General features: G+C 37.4%; 1 protein-coding gene across 4 annotated transcripts in view; it reads left to right on the top strand.

Moving 5' to 3' along the window:
• The first annotated feature begins 227 nt into the window (after positions 1-227).
• hdac7a (histone deacetylase 7a) overlaps positions 228-16,821 on the top strand; it is a 55,967-nt gene continuing 39,373 nt past the window's right edge. The window contains exons 1-2 of one of the 4 annotated variants that reach the window (XM_055165748.1): positions 228-392; positions 2,271-2,339. The gene's annotated coding sequence lies outside the window, so the exon portion shown is untranslated. Of the gene's footprint in view, positions 573-2,270; positions 2,340-16,821 lie in introns of all 4 variants that reach the window. The other 3 variants (XM_055165747.1, XM_055165750.1, XM_055165749.1) reach the window with 3 other exon arrangements.

Genomic DNA, 16,821 nt, shown 5'->3' with positions numbered 1-16,821 from the left:
CTTATATAGACTCACATTTCTCTGCCTCTTCCTGCTGGTGCCCGGGTTACAACAGCAGATGGAGCCACCGCAAACTGCCCCATTCTTTGATGCACATTGTCAAGTCTAGATCGTGGCACAAGTTTAGAATCGAGCAGAAGTCACCTTCTGATTGGCTGCGACGCGCGCCCAATAAGCGTCTGTCAGCGCGGCAAAACAATAGTCGCGAAGGTCTGCGTGAAGTCAAAGCTATTTTTGGTGGGGCCCGCCTCGCTTGCTATTTCTGTCAGCGGGAGGTTGAAGAGAGCAGGGGCAGGACTCGGAGGGGACGGACTTCTCCTTTCTCGCTGTGGAACTTGACTGAGCTCAGCCCTTTTTCTTTTCCTCCTCCTTTTGTAGGCTACAGTCTTCTAGTGAGTGACAAACACACGGACGCTCTTACGCACGCTCTCCTCCGCCCGTGCGTTTTGGGGGCTTCGCTCGCGGATGCTCCCGGGGCTTGTAACCGTATTAACCGGATTATGCGAACTATTCTGCGGAGTTGAAGTGTTGTAGGAGCTTAAAAGTTTTCCGGAGGTTGCTGTCTTTGCAAGGTAGGGTAACGCAGCGGTGACAGGCTGCAGCTGGGAGTTAGTGAGAGCATTTTAACTCGGGGAATGTGTCGTGTTTGGGGTTGACATTTCGCTTTGGCGGGTTCTGACTTCCTGCACAGGTGTTCGCGTTGTTTTATCTGCGGGGTTCATTGCATCGTGCGCTCGTGAGGCAACTGACCAATAGCAGCAAGCGAACGGCGCCGTGTACGTCTTTGTAGTAGCCTTGATGTGCCGCTGTTTACGCCGTAATAACAACTTTTATTTTTTACTTGTTGAAATTAAAAGTGAAGTGAAGTAGTTTTTAGTTAATTTGGTTAAGTTTGTATTACAAGACAAAAAACATATAAATTATATTTTGCCTGTATTAATCATTTTTTATATAATTACCTTCTAATAGTATGTAGTCTCTAATGTAGGTGACGAGATTTTCAAAATAAAAAATTGTTGTGACATCACTGGTTTGTTGTGATTGGTAATAATAAAATTGTGAAACGAGTGCGTAATTAAAGAGAATCGTTTTGCGCTTGGTGAGTCACTATAGTCATATTATCTTTGTGTTTTCATCATTTTTAAGCAGCTTTTCTGACATTTCTCTGACAGTTTATGCCTCTCTTTACTGTTGGCAGGGATCAGATTGGTCAAAAATAGACACACCTGGGGCATTTCTTGTATAAAACTGGGACAAATCACTGGTTTTGGATAAATCTGCTGGGACAGGGGACACAGGGCTCAAAACTGGGATTGTTCCGGGTAAATGGGGATGTCTGGTCACTCTGCTCGAATGCAATGTTTTCATCTAACGTTGACAATTAAACATTTTTTTTAATGTGACATAAATCAATAGCCACAGAACTAACCATTAATAAGTGTCAAATTCGTTCTCTCCTTTCTTGTTGCCAGTAAACGCAGCATTATAGTTTTTGTGTTATTCACAATTGCAGCTTTTTAGTTTTTTTTAAATCTCCTACCCCATTTCCTTTATACAATATTGTCTGTCAGTCACTGGCCACGATCTCGGTGGTGCATTAAAAATAATTCCCCACAAGAGATAAACATCTTTTTTGACTGTGACATGTTTGCTTTAATACTATAAGTGATACGACTGTGGTTATGGTTCATGCAAGTCCAAAGGAAACTATCATAAGCCAGTGCAATGTAAACATGGGGTGGGGTGTACAACAGCAGGCTTAAGCTAGTCCACAAATGTTTATGGCTTGGATCAACTTTGGTAGAAGCAGGATTAGGGTAGGTCAGTCATCAAAACAGTGAAAATTTGCATTGTAGCCCTTTAGGAGTTTAGTGGATTAACCGGTCAGTGTTGTTGACCACATTTTTTTGTATTATCTGACTAATTATTTTATTTGGATTATTATATGTTGGATTATTTATATGCACAACAACAGAAAGAATAACACATGGACTGAGTTAGCTCTAGTTTTGGGAGTGCCTGGACAGTTTTTATTTTCTTTTTTAATAAAGACAGTGCTGTTTACTAGTACTTCAATATATACTACTTGATTATAGAAGTTTTTGCACAATATTGTACTAAATCTGAAAGCTCTTACCAGCGACGCTCCCTCTTTCAGTCACAAAACTGAAGCACAGAGCATGTCTATAGTCAACCACAATTTTTATGTATTTATTTTTTACTAAACACGCTTTGTTACCTGTATCTTAATATGTTATTTTGTTGCACAGATGGACCCCACACTGTCAACAGCTTCATAAAGATAAACCAAGAGGACATCATATTCCGGACATTAAAAGGTTCGTGTCTCTTTAAAGCACTGTGTTCTAATGAGCCGCTGTGTCTTGTTTTGGGTAGTAAAAGTGGCATTCGGGCTTGTTAACATGACTGTCAGAAAGGTTGATGTGGAAAAATGTTGCCAGTCTTCTACAGTGTGCGGTGAGGCAGGAAGGCTTCATCTTGTCCTTTTTTACGATGTCTTTTTTTTTTTTTTTTTTTTTTTTAAGCGTACACATATGACACACAGGCCCTTCTCTCTGTTGGGTTGACAGCATTTTTCCAGTGAGTGATGTAAGTGGCTTGATTCTCCAAAAGGCGCAGTAAAGTGCAGAGCAGGTGTGGGGCCCGCTGGAAAGATGGGGACCGTCTGATGTGCGTTCTGCCCCAGGTCCTACTTAATTATGAGAGCGAGGAGATGTGGGAAGCGTCAGAGGAGGGAGCTTTGGTATTTGTCTGATAGTGATTGGAAGATATGCGACATTAGAAACTAGAAAGATGATGTATTCTTTTCGATATGCAAAACCTTCAAAATGCATTATACTATACATATTTAAAGGTGCAGTATGTAACATTTTTGGTGGGGATCTATCACTTGCTTTCCTCCATGAAAATGTTAGTGCTGTGCTTAGAATGTTCTAAAGTATGGCATTAAACTCTATCATTATGGAGAAAAGCAAGTGACACCACCAGGCAAACTAACTGGACCAATCCTTGGAGAAACATTATTTATAACTGTGATAGTAATTAATTTATTATAACAGAATAATTATCAACATTATTATTTTAGTCAATAAAAGCATATTTTTAGTCATTGTAGAAAAGTAAACAAAGCAAGCACACTGCTCCCAAGCCTGCCTCTGCCAAGATATGTTTAGAAAATAAATAAAAACACATTTTTGAGACAGCAGTAATAATATTGTTTTGAAGTAAATATGGAATTTCTCACACCTCTTAACTTCTGCTGTGAAAATAAAAGCTCAGCATCTGGCCAGATATGAGAGACTTAAGAGCATAAATAGTCACTGTAAGCAAATGTTTGCTAACATCTTACCTTAAGCCCAGTTTGCAACACAAACTTCCTGACTCTATTCCACTTTTGTATTCCCGTTTGAGATGTCAACACTCCTTCTTTCCACGCTGTCTGTTGGTGCTCAATGTTGAAGTCTCAGTAAAGTTTTGGTTGCACAATATAGCTTGCAAACAGTGCTCATCCCAAAAATTATTTGGTTCGTTAGTAATAGTTAGCGAAATTACACGTTTATGGATTTGTATGATGTATTAATGCACCTATTGACTTAATTATACAGTGACACCAACCCTCCCATCCGGCCGCCTCTTTGTGTGTCAGATTAGAGCATTCTCCAGCTCTTGATCACCCTGTGTAGGATTACAATGCATGAGTGTGTGAATGGTACCAGGCTGGGATCACTCTCCATGGACCTACTATGTGCCCACTATATGTGAGTGTATATGTGAGTGTGTGGCGGTGGAAAAACCCACTGAGGTCAGGGCCATGAAGGCAGCATCTGGTTACATGTGTCCACATGAGCCAACTGTTCTCCTTTTGTCCCCCCTACACACACACACACACACACACACACACACACACACACACACACACACACACACACACACACACACACACACACACACACACACACACACACACACACACACACACACACACACACACACACACACACACACACACACACGGACACACACACTGAATATTCTCAGGCAGCCTGGCGAAAGGTGGTAGAGGGCAGGAACAGATGTGTGCCACTTGCGAAACCGCTGTTATAAAAACTCCATCTCCAGCAGTCATTTGAACTACTCGAGACTGCCAAGATAGACTTAATCCCATTCACGCTCTGTTCAGCTCCGGCTCTCCACCATAATGAAGGATTCTCAGTAATGAAAAGGCTGCAGTAAGTAACTCTTATGTAAGGCCTGCTCCTTCACTGGGGTCAAGATAAAACCAAGAGAAAAAACTTATTTCAGGTGTAACTCTAGCGACTTCCAATGATATCGTGGGCCATGTAGGGTAAGGTATTTAAGCACGACCACTGAATTTTTTTGTGTACTAACTTAAAGGTGCACTGTGTAACTTTCCTGGCGGAGGGTCCATCAGATGCTTTGAGATGTTATTGCTTTGTCTGGAATGTTTCACAGTATGGTTTTAAACCTCATGGAGACAAAACCAGACCAAGTTACCCTGCTCACAGTCAGAAAGCCTGTTTTTGGGGGGTATTTCTGAGCAATAAAACCACATGTAAACATAATAAATGTAAGGTAGAGCTGTTTAATGTCATGCTGTGGAACATTCCATTTCCATAGAAACAAGTAGGTGACGTACCCCCAACCAAAAAGTTACGTAGTGCACCTTTAAATAACTATAAATAAAGAGAAAACACAAGTAATGGAGTAATGCTTTCAGAATTCTCAGTCTGACCTTTTAAAACACAGAAATGTCAAAATACATTATATTTGAAGACAGGTAGATGTTAGAATTGGATAGAAACATGTTTTGGTCATTGGTGGCAGTACGTGTCTGTGGAGAACAGAAATTCAAAGTACTAAATCAGTTCTTTGCAGGTGTAACAGCTCTAGTTTTGGCTGCTATGGAGGGGACTTGGATAACGCGCTAATCCCCTAACATCCCTTAGCATTCTTCTGTCCTCCACCTGCTGCTTGTTCTGCTCTACAGATCATACTGATTCCACTGGGACTGTTTTAGAAGCATACATTAACATTGTCTATGTCTGGACGGTGTGTTTCTGAATAAAATACTTCAGGATTGTCAAGGCTACTTCAGTTATATATGTTTTGCAGTTTTGTTATGTTTTTTTAATGATGATGAAATATTGCTCCATTGAAATGAGCTGAGAAGCAAAGTCAACTTTAGTCTAGTCTCCTATGTATTATTCAGTTGCTGATATTTAACTTTGATCTGTGTTTACTATTACCGCCACATGACTCACTTAGCTGTATAAAACATTTAGAAACTTTAATGCTTAGTCATGTTGCAACTCAATGATAGTGACTGTATATTGGATTGCACATACCCATGGCATGCCCAAAATGTCCTGATAGTGCACTCAACAATGCAAAAAATGCCTAATCCTTTGGATCAAATCAAATGTTATTTATGATTTTGTATTTCTGGTTTCTAAGTAGGAACAGCTGTGCACAAAAACAGCTATAATTGTAGATATGGTGTCTTCTATGCCAAACAATCATGTTCAAGTCATCATAAATACTTTAACTGTATTGCATATTACACACTTTTCTGATCTGTTATGTTGTTTCCTCATCACAACTTTACTTGCAGTTCCGTTTTGTTTCATGTCAACACATGTTTAACACACCAACCCTGCATATTTAAGCAAACAGAAAACTCATTGTGATGTCATGTGGTAATACAGGAAGTTTTAAACTCCATACACCTTCACTGGGATCATTTGGATCATTTCAGTCCTGGAATAATCTCTGCTTAACAAATGGTAAAAGGAGCTGTTAACTTGAAAACTACAGCCTCATGACATTGCAAAATCACAGAAGTTTTTTTTGAGCTTTTTAGATGTAGACAGACTGATATTAAAGCATTACTCAAACGTGTGAATGAAACAAAACACAACTCCATGTACGTTTTTGATGACACAACATGACGTAAAGCTCACAAGAGTAAATTTTGGTAATACAGGACCTTTAACTTTCTTCTACTTTCTGACTAACCTATCATAATCATAACTTTATCTTAGCATAACTTAACTTTCCTAATATTAGTAATGCTGGTTGTCTCCCATCTTCTTGACTATTTTCTAGGCCTGCCATCATAATTACTGTTTTGTCTTAACGTTCAATATACTATAAATGAAACAATAATTTTTGAGGATCAATATTTATTGTGGGGACCTTTTCTTCGTACTAGTGGGACTTTTTTTTATATAATATGATCAAATTTAAGCTGTAGAAGGATGAATTCTGAACTAAAATCACACAAACCAGTTGCTTAAGTGTTGTAATTCTGCAGCATATTGAAAATAATTGTGCTTTATGATTTGGTTTCAATATTACCGTTTATCATTTATTTTTATTTCAGTAATATATGGAACGTCAAAATGAGTTATCGTGAGAGGTTTATGATACTTGTCTCAATGAAAATGTAATTGCTTTGTCTGGAATGTTCCATGGTATAACATATTCATCGAGCTTTTATTCAGTACGGATGTTTCTATTGATCAAAAATACATTAATTCTTTCTGTGAAATGGGGGCGACTCTCCACAGATCTAAATTGTAATAGATAGGTTTCATCTAAGGGAACATTCAAGTCAAAGCAATAACATTTCCAGAGAGATGAGCAGGCAGCAAATCTTTCACCAGAAATATTGCTCAGTGCCTCTTTAAATTGACCTAATAATAGTAATGCTGGTCTCCCATCTCCTTGACTATTTTCTCAGTCTTAACTCTACTGTGTCTGATCTAGAGAGCTGGTAATAGTAGACGCCAATGAACCAGGCGGCTATTTTTGACCGGCTGAACAAATGGTCCGATTGTCCGGCCTGGAGGTGCGTGAAATCACTTGATATGTCAGGGGCTAATGTTACATAATACCCCCCACGGGCCCCACGGCTCTGTGCTTTTTCTGAGGGCACAGCTATACTTGATACATGCTGTGTGTGTACTTTCTTTTTGTGTTGTACTTACAAATTGTACCAGATCCTGAGGGAGCAGTGTCCTTAACGTTTTATTACTGTGTCAAATCAATGGCAGTTGTATTAACCTCTGGGCTGAAAGCTCCCGGCTGTGGTCAGTGAGTTACCGCTAGACTAAGGGTTTGTGGCGGTACAATAAATGGACTTAAGTGCAATAAATTATGATCAAATGATTCAGCTGAATTGGGAGTATGAGCTTCTTTTGCAGTTGTTAACACAGCTTATGTTGATGTAGAACAGCAACGTTTTCAGAGCTCAGCGTGAGAACTTTGCATCATTATAACCACAGAGAGTTTGGACAAATGGTGCAACAATGGGGACCAAAACTGTTACAAAACTCAACAGATAAACATACCTTATACCACATCTCCCTGAAACCCTGAGAACAACAAAATAATTGAGATGGACTAAAAATAAACCCAGAGAGGAGGTGATGCATGAACAGAAAGCCTTGCACTTTATTCATAAGTATAACCTTGCATAGCTGTGTGTTCTGTTTTATTTTGAAAAGTGAAAAGAGAAACTAAAATCTAGCCAAGTTGAGATTACTTGAATTAAGGAAGTTTTATCATGATTTGATTACGATTTCACTTTACAAGTAAAATGATTTATCAGTGGAGACTTTTTGTTATTTAAATATAAAAATACATGCAACTACACTTAATAAAAACAACTCTTTGCATTTAAAATAAGGAACAAACTCTAATGTCGCTTGAATTAAGAAAAATGCACTTCTTCTATTGGTAGATAATTTTACTTTTCAAGTTGTATCTTCTAAAATAAAGTAAAATGTTCTTGATTTAAGTATTTTTGACTTAACCCAGATATTGCTTTTTGCATTGTAATATGGGAGTCTGGGTTAATTAGTGTTCTATTTTGATAATAGGTGATGTAATCATTTGCCCCATCTTCCAGACAATGCAGACATATTAGATATTGGATCTCTTCTGTCTGGCCCTTATCAGAATAGGCTCTTCTGTATTTTGATCCGGTCTGACCTCAGATGCAGCGTAATGGACAGATCACATTGACTCCAGAGGAGCGGGTGAGTGACACTGACCTGGGATCAGATAGCTCTCTGATGTAAACAGATCTCCTTCATTCATGTGGACACACTCCTGACTGCACATCTGACTGAGCTGCAGGCTATACAAGAAGCCAGTGTCCAATGGAGGATGAGGCAAGCACAATGGCTGTTTATTTAAGTGGTGTGCGTGGGTGTGGGAACATGGTGCACAGTTCATTGTTGAAGAATTCAATTAGTTTCTGGAAAATGACCTTTTAAAGATGGTATTAAAATATTCAGGAGGACTAGTATTTTGGTATTGTACTGAACAATTAGTGAAATACAACACTAGAAAGTTTGGAGTTTTTGGGTAAAGATGCATGTATGTGTATCGTTTTTGGTGATGGGTCGGCCACCTGCATGTCTCCATGGACATGTTTTGGCTTTGTCTGGAATTTTCCATTGAATGGCATTAAACTCTCATAGAGAATCTTTCAATATTCCAAGCAGTTGACCTAAAACATAACAGAAATGGAAAAGAATGAGCAAAGTGTCAAAAGCATAGTTGCAAAGACTCAGGATCTTGCAACATATCTCAAAATTGTCATACTTTTTTTTTTTTTTTTTTTCATTTTTTACTACTTCCTTCCTGAAAATGCATCTTGGTTCAGCTTCATGATGTGCACTGTCATGTGTGATCTAAGTCTCCTGTGTATCAGTGGCTCTTTGAGGCTCTCAGAGTGGAGTGGATGCAGATCCCAGACCAGTGCAGAGCAAGAATCTTAATTCCTCCTCTTTTGTGCTCTGTACAGACAGCAGAGTGTGACTGCGCATATTCATGAAGGCGCTCTTCTCAGAACGTGTTATCTTTTAACCATTCAAAGGAATGGAAAATACAACAACACTCAAGGAACATAGAACACATCACCTGATGTGGACATTTTTTAACTTAGGGTTGTGTTAGTGAAGAGACTGACTTTGTCTGTTTGATATAATAGCAATTTGTAAATGTTTGCGATAATAAAAGATAGTAGGGACATTTGGAGGGATTTTTATGAAATAAGTAATATTTGGAGTACGCAATCAACCAAACTATCTTTGTAATAATAATAATAATAATAATAATAATAATAATAATAATAATAGATCCTATCCAAGTACTAACCAGGCCTGGTACATCTTCAGCAAAGCAAATGAAGTGAGAAGCTAAGTATCGCTCAGTTATTATCATTTAGCACACTGAATACATATTTCCAAGTAAGTAGAAACTGTGACTCAGAAAGTGCATTTGCTTCAGTCGCACGGCATTATTGTTGTTTGTTCTTTGCTGACTCCTAAAGAGCTGCAATAACAAGAGACAGAATTCTCACCAGGCCACACTGTTCAGAATTTGTTGCTATCAATTTCAGTCCACTGAGGCTCATCCTTTTAAACCTGCTGCATCCGCTTTATATATTTTTTCACTTTTGATCCAAGCAGTTAGCCTTATCTGCACCTTTCACCTGCCCGAAAACTCCACACTGTTCTCTTCATCATCAGTAACCATGACTAATCTTTGACTATTTTGGCTCGGAGGTCACGCTTTGTTTGTTATTTTAGATTCCACATTTAGATGAGTATCACATCAATAAAGTTAAGAGGTCTCCTGTAAGATAGCAGGAGATCCTTCACGAGCACTGCTTTGTGGAGGGGCTTTATCTGCCCGGGGAAATGTGGAGAATGTGTTTGAAGTTGATGAAGGACAGCGGTGATGAAAGAGCAGGGTTTGGACAAAGGACAGAGTGCCCATTCGCTGGATTTCCTGTCTGCAGCAAGATTTAAGTTAGTTATCGTCAAATCTGCTAACAGTGGGAAACCTAGACTTGAGTAAGAGTTAGTTTTGTTTTCTAAAGAATATCTGATTCAGAGTTTAACTTCTTGCTAAGTTAAACAGCTCTTAAGTACAGATAATATGATGTCTTTAGCCTCGTTTCGCAATGATGGAATTACAAATTGTTTTCCAATTCATAATTTCAGTTTTCCCACTCAGATTAAACTGGGTGATATGGTCTGGTCCCCCTGATGTTTTGCTGTTTTCATTATATTCTTGATTCAGTGCTTTTTTGTTTAATACAGCTCTAATACAGGCACTTTTCCGCACCCACTCTTCGTATTGGTCTCACGCTCCTGAGCGAGTGACAGGTCTATTTAACAAATCACAGAGAAATATATGAACTTTGAGAAGAAGCAGATACTTCAGTTACACTTTAAAGGTGAATCATCATGAATTTATGATTGTGGGTTTTTTTGTTTCTTTTGTTTGTGTGTCTGCACCTTCAGATCAAAGAACACACCCCAATTTTGGTCAGGGTGAAATTGCAAAACTTTTTTTTTTCATGTAGATCAAGCCCCATTTCCAATATGATTGAATTTCTTAGTTAAAAAACAAACAAACAAACAAATTATTATGTCAACTACTAATAAGGTTCGTGAGCATAAACAAAAAACTGAATACATTACTGAATACTGAATACATTTCTCAGTCCTATTAACCATGAAAAAAATCTACTCTTCTAGTACTATCTCAAATGTCCAAAAGTTGTAAGATCTACATTCGAACTAAACAGAAAAGAAAACTGATTTATAGCAAACACATTTTTATCAGGATTTTTCATTTTTTTGCACTTAGATGAATACTTTTTCCGCAGTCCAATTTTAAATTTAACATGAAAATAAAACCCACTGTACTATTTCAAATGTCTAAAACCTAGAACTAAATAACACAGAAACTGATTCTTAGAAAACAAATTCAATATATAAACACATTTTTATCAGGATTTTTGCTTTTTCATAACTGATACTTAGATGCCTGTCTGCAACCAATCATGACCTTCGACCAGTTTGCTCCGAAAATCAGAATTTGCCCAGAGGGAGCAATAAAGTTTCTAATGTCTCCAGCCTGCCCCATGGAATGAGCTGAGCAGACCAGTCGGGCGACTTCTCTTGGAGCTATTTTTGATTTGAAACGCTCACATAATAAAAATGTGGTGTAGCAGTATATCTCAATCAGCTGCTTATCACAGTTATAATTAAAGGAGAGTCATTTATGAGCATTTATGTTATAGTGACTCATCTAATGTTTAATGGCAGTTTACACAATGTTTAAAATACACATGCCAAGGTGTGTTTTTGTGCAAATAAGTGAACAGAAATAAGGCTTTATGTATGAGGAAAAAAATCAAATACATTTTCTTCCATATTCCCAGCTATCCATAACCCCATCAATAACAAAAGTACATGTTTATTAAAACATACGGCAGGGTTGTCATGATTCAAACATTTCATACCTCAATTTTGCACCATGGAAAAGGTTTGATACCGTTCAATACTACACTGACACTAAAAGCACAATTTTATTTGACAAAAGTATATAATATTACCATGTGGTGTTATACAAGTTCAGCTATGGCTCAAGACTAGGGCTAGGTATCATTTCAGAAATTGCTGATATGATACATAGCTCCATACATAAGCCATGACACGATACATATCTCGATACATAAGCCATGATTCGATACATACCTCGATACATAAGCCATGATTCGATACATATCTCGATACATAAGCCATGGTAAGATACATATCTCGATACATAAGCCATGACATGATACATATCTCGATACATAAGCTATGATTCGATACATACCTCGATACATAAGCCATAATACGATACATATCTGGATACATAAGCCATGATTTAATACATATCTGGATACATAAGCCATGATACGATACATATTTCGATACATAGGCCATGACACGATACATATCTCGATACATAAGCCATGATTCGATACATACCTCAATACATAAGATATGATTCGATACATATCTCGATACATAAGCCATGATACGATACATATCTCGATACATAAGCCATGATTCGATACATACCTCGATACATAAGATATGATTCGATACATATCTCGATACAAAAGCCATGACACGATACATATCTCGATACATAAGCCATGATTCGATACATATCTCGATACATAAGCCATGATACGATACATATCTTGATACATAAGACGTGATTCGATACATATCTCGATACAGTGAGCTTGCGATTCAATATTATTCAATACGATATATTTCAAATCGATTCAATACAGTTCAATAAAAAATAAAGGCTAAATCATGGCTGTGATACTAAAAGTCTTTGTTAAATCACTTCTTGTGCAAAGTTAATTTGAAACACACCCATTTTAATCATCAAAACAATTAACATCAAATGTGTCACATAAATGAGTTTCCATAGTCTGAACAAACAACAAAACTGTAGCACTGTCGCTAAATAATTTAGTAAAGTATACCAAACTCCATACCATACTCTTGGCGATATATCGATACAGCAGCCCATGATATCGATACTGTATCATCACGTTAAACTATACGATATATCGATATTTCAATATTTTTGCACACATCTACTCAAGACCATTCTACAACTCAGAAAAAAAAAACATGTTTTTTCCCGTGTTATGTATGTTTGTATGTACTGATACTTTTTCACATGATTAGTATTTAGTAGGTAACAGTGTTAATATTGTTAGTATCTGAGTGTGCATTATTTTCACACCTAATACACAGGTAAGTGACTCCCTTATTGCTTTCAACATAGTATTTATTCAGAGAAGGTTCGCTTGTGTACTCTGAACTGAAAATTACTTTTACTTTCTCCAGTTTCAATATAGTAAAACAAACAAACTAGATACACTCTCAATCCTGTCATCATGCTCTGTCATCAAAATGTCCCTGTCTGTCCCTGTCTCTCTCTCCATCACCATCACTCTGTCTCTCTCACCACCTCTGCACACCTGGAGTCCCCCACAGTCACACCTCATTTGGCAGTAAGTGTGCTTCTAATGAATGAGTATGAAGTTTCAAGCTCCAGGCTAGTTGCAACATCGACTTGAGTCAAAAACATGACGGGCCCATCAGGAATGCTTGCCGAATATAGCTGTGGGGAGTGTGTCTCTTGAGCGAGTTATGCAAATGGGAGTGATATTGGTATGTTCTGCTGAAGCCATAGCACCTGTGCAAAAGGAAGGGGCAGATACAGGATGTAATAGCACGCAAGACTGCACCAAAGCCATAAATCACAAATAAAAGGCTAAATTTAGAAGCATGTAATTGAAACCGGGAGTCACCCTATAGACATGTAATTTATTGATTTGCTTCTGTGGCAGCTGCAATAAGACTGGGCGCTTTGTGATAATATTTACACAAATGAAAGTTGTTGTTGAAGATAACAGGTGGATATTATGGGTAACAGATGGTGTATGTAGTTTTATGACCTAGCTCTTGGAAATCGTTTTTTGTTTGGTTATTTTTAAACTTTATTAAGGTATAGGGCACATGACAGAGTGAAATGGAAAAGTACATAACAGACAAGCTTCTGAACAGTACGGGGAGATTAGACAGGTGATCATTTTAAAACCTCGATTATATTTTATGAAGACATGCTTTTAGTCATTTCCACATTAATACACTTCTCCAATACTTGAAAATATTTTTATTTATTCATTTTTTAAATTATTTAACCTTTATTTAACCCGGAAAAAAAACAACAAAAAACAGTGAATCTCTGCGAGTTCGGAAGGGAGTTCGAGGAGTGATTGACAGCTGGATTAGCCAATCAGGGACACACATGGTCTATCTTTATTAAAACAAAAAGGAAAAAAATATCACAAGGGACTGAAAAACATTGCAGGTTTCCACAGAATCAATGAGTGTAGCACTAAACTATTTCAGATTATACAGCCGTGCCACAGAGAGAGTGGGGGCCAGACTGATATTCTTCTGTATAACAAAAATAGAGATTCTAAATAGAATTCTGGACATGCTTGGCAACATTAATACTATTACTCTCTCAAGTATAGAACCACATGAGTCCACGACTGATGTTTATAGTGAAGTAGTTATGCAAATTTCTTGTAATCTGAGTTGTAACTGCACAGCAAGTACAGGGAAATAGATAAGTATTTAAACTGTGCTATCTTTGGCTTTACTAGTGTTGTTTTTTACCTTTAGTTTAACCATGAAGTTAAAGGATGTGAGATAGTTTCGTTGATTAAAGGGCCTCTTTTACGGTTTTACGTTTTTAATCTATGTTTTTGATCTATACCTGGAGTGGTGTTTTGTTTCATTCACGCGTTTAACACACAAAATCTGCATATTTAATCTGCATTTTATTTCTTCTCTCAAATACAAATCACTCTGTTCCACCTTGTCATGCCATAATACAGGAAGTCCTCCACTTTGTTTTTAAACTCCATACACCTTCACTAGACTCATTTGAATAATTTCTGCAGAACAAAATGTAAAAGGTAAAACTACAGCCCAATAATGCAGCATTACTCAAACGTGTGAATGAAACAAAACACAACTGCAGGTATGTTTTCAAAGAGGTAACGACATTATAACATGACTTAAATCTCAGAAGAGTCAATTTTGTGTAATATAGGACCTTTAAGTGAAGTGATCTATACGTCGTCTTACAGTAGTCGCAAACTTTGGACTAGACCAGCGACAGTGAGCAGAAGGTAAATGTGACGACAGCCAAACACGCCAGCATTTACACTCCAACAGTAAGTATGCACCAACAGAGCAGCAGCGCCGTAAATATAGAAATAGTTTGGCGACAGTTGTAGCCTGGCAGGCCTCTGTGCACTCACAAACCACAGTCTGGACAGCTGCTGCAGAAGAAGAGGAGCACTGAATGGGAGCGACAGCTGTGGATTCCTCAGGGTGAAGGAGGGACAGGAGATAGAGAGAGAGAGAGAGAGAAGGAGAGATACCACGCTACAAGTACTACAACAGCTGGACTAGCCCTTTTTTTTTAGCACAATTGATTTTGTGTAAAGGTTTTTTTCTAGAGTTTGTGGTAGTCTCGGATGCTATAAAGTCTGTTTATGTAGCTTGTATTGTGCAACACGTGATAGTGACCCTTAACTGGAATATACGTGAGAAAATAAGTGAATACTGAGATCACAGTTGGGTGGGGTGGTCAAATGGTTTGAAAGTCAGATATTAATCGATACTTTAAAGAGTATCGAAACTAGATACTCATTTCAACACGTATCAATACTAAAAATAGAGTTAGCAGCAGGACAGAAATGAAACTTTCCTGAGCTTTATAATGATTTTAAGCTGTTTCAGAACTAATTTAAGACCACATACACCTGGAGGACTGAGGAATTACACAGATATAAGACCTCATAGTGATATTAAAAAATATATTTAATGTTGAAAAATAAGAGTTTTTTTTTTCATCATCATTGTGGTATCTGAATTGGTTTTGAATATCGAGTGTGTTCCTTAGTTTAGAAATCAAGTTTGACATTTTTGTATCATGACAACACTCCAGCTGGGACAGACTGACAGATGTGGAGCTTTTACTTCCCGGAGCTTCATGAGGAGTTTCTACTCTATGCACACCACCAATGAGCCACTACTAAACCAAGTGTTATTCTTGGTGTGCCCTCAATAAATGTAATGCAACTAATATATGTATATCTATATTTAAAAAAACGCTGCACATCATAAACCAATGATGGTACGCTTTTTAAGTTTTGATAACTCTAAATTCTGCTAATATCAACCTTTTGGGAGTTGTTATTAGAAAGCAGACTACTTTTACTACAGCTGTCTAGGCTTGTCATGATAATTAGTATATCTCCTTATCTTTCAATATATGAAAGCACAATATTTTTTTGGGTCAGTATTTATCATGAGGACTTTTTCTTTGCACTAATTGGAAATTTTTGTTTATTTTTTTGTCTTTTTGATAAGATTTAAGCTATAAAGATGCAAACTAAGTACTTAAGTATTTCATTTAGCTATTTATTGCAGCTCATGTTTTGTTTTAACAATACTGTAGATTTAGAATAGTTTTTGTGGTAAAATTTTTTTTGGGAAAATCGCCTGCCGGCGGGCGGGTGGATGGTAAGTGGTTAAATCTGCTCTTGGATTTTTGGTCAGTAGTTTAAATATTTTCATTTATCACATATATATATTACAAAATTTGTTATGATGGCAGACCAGCACTTTTAGAAGAAGAAATATTACTCTAACTCAGTCAATCTTGTCATCTCATTTCAAATACAAGTCCTGTTATAGCATTTTTCTTCGTTATCTGAACTTTGCATTTATCACTATAGCATTAATCACTGTGGTTTATTCTTCTTCCTCTCTTGTCTCTTAACGTGCCTGATTATAACTGTCAGTAACAGACTCTATTCATAGAAATCCTGTGTTGCACAAGGCTGATTTAGCAACTACTTTTTTTTTTTAGCACCGTAACTTTCAACACCCAGTTCTTAAGGTCCGTTTTCTGAAACTAAATTATTAGACAATTCACTTGCGTTTGTGTTTCTGTACAAACAAACAAATGGCCCAAAAGAATAAATGTTTTTTCCATACTTCTAAATAGGTGCGCTGTGCTTTGATTGCACATTAGCGTGTTGCCTTCAGGGCCACTGTTAGTCATTAAACCAGACTGTTAATGGATGTCAGAGCGCTGAAGTGGGTTTGAATGTCCAAATGGGGAAACTCTACTCTGGGATTGTCAAAAGTATCGAAACCCAGATCCTAATCGATACTAAAACTAATACTGAAACTATTCGAAACTCATTTGAGCAGGTATAAATACTAAAAAGTCCCTTTCAGAGGATAGAAATGAGCCTTTTGTGAACTGTTTAGAATGATCTTGAGCTGTATCAGAACAAGTATA

Source organism: Boleophthalmus pectinirostris, unplaced genomic scaffold (assembly GCF_026225935.1).
Source record: "Boleophthalmus pectinirostris isolate CB_2022bp ecotype Guang Dong unplaced genomic scaffold, ASM2622593v1 HiC_scaffold_8, whole genome shotgun sequence".
NCBI classification, from domain to species: Eukaryota; Metazoa; Chordata; class Actinopteri; order Gobiiformes; family Gobiidae; genus Boleophthalmus; species Boleophthalmus pectinirostris.
The sequence above is the reverse complement of the archived record's forward strand: the minus strand, read 5'-3'. Positions and strand labels throughout refer to the sequence as shown.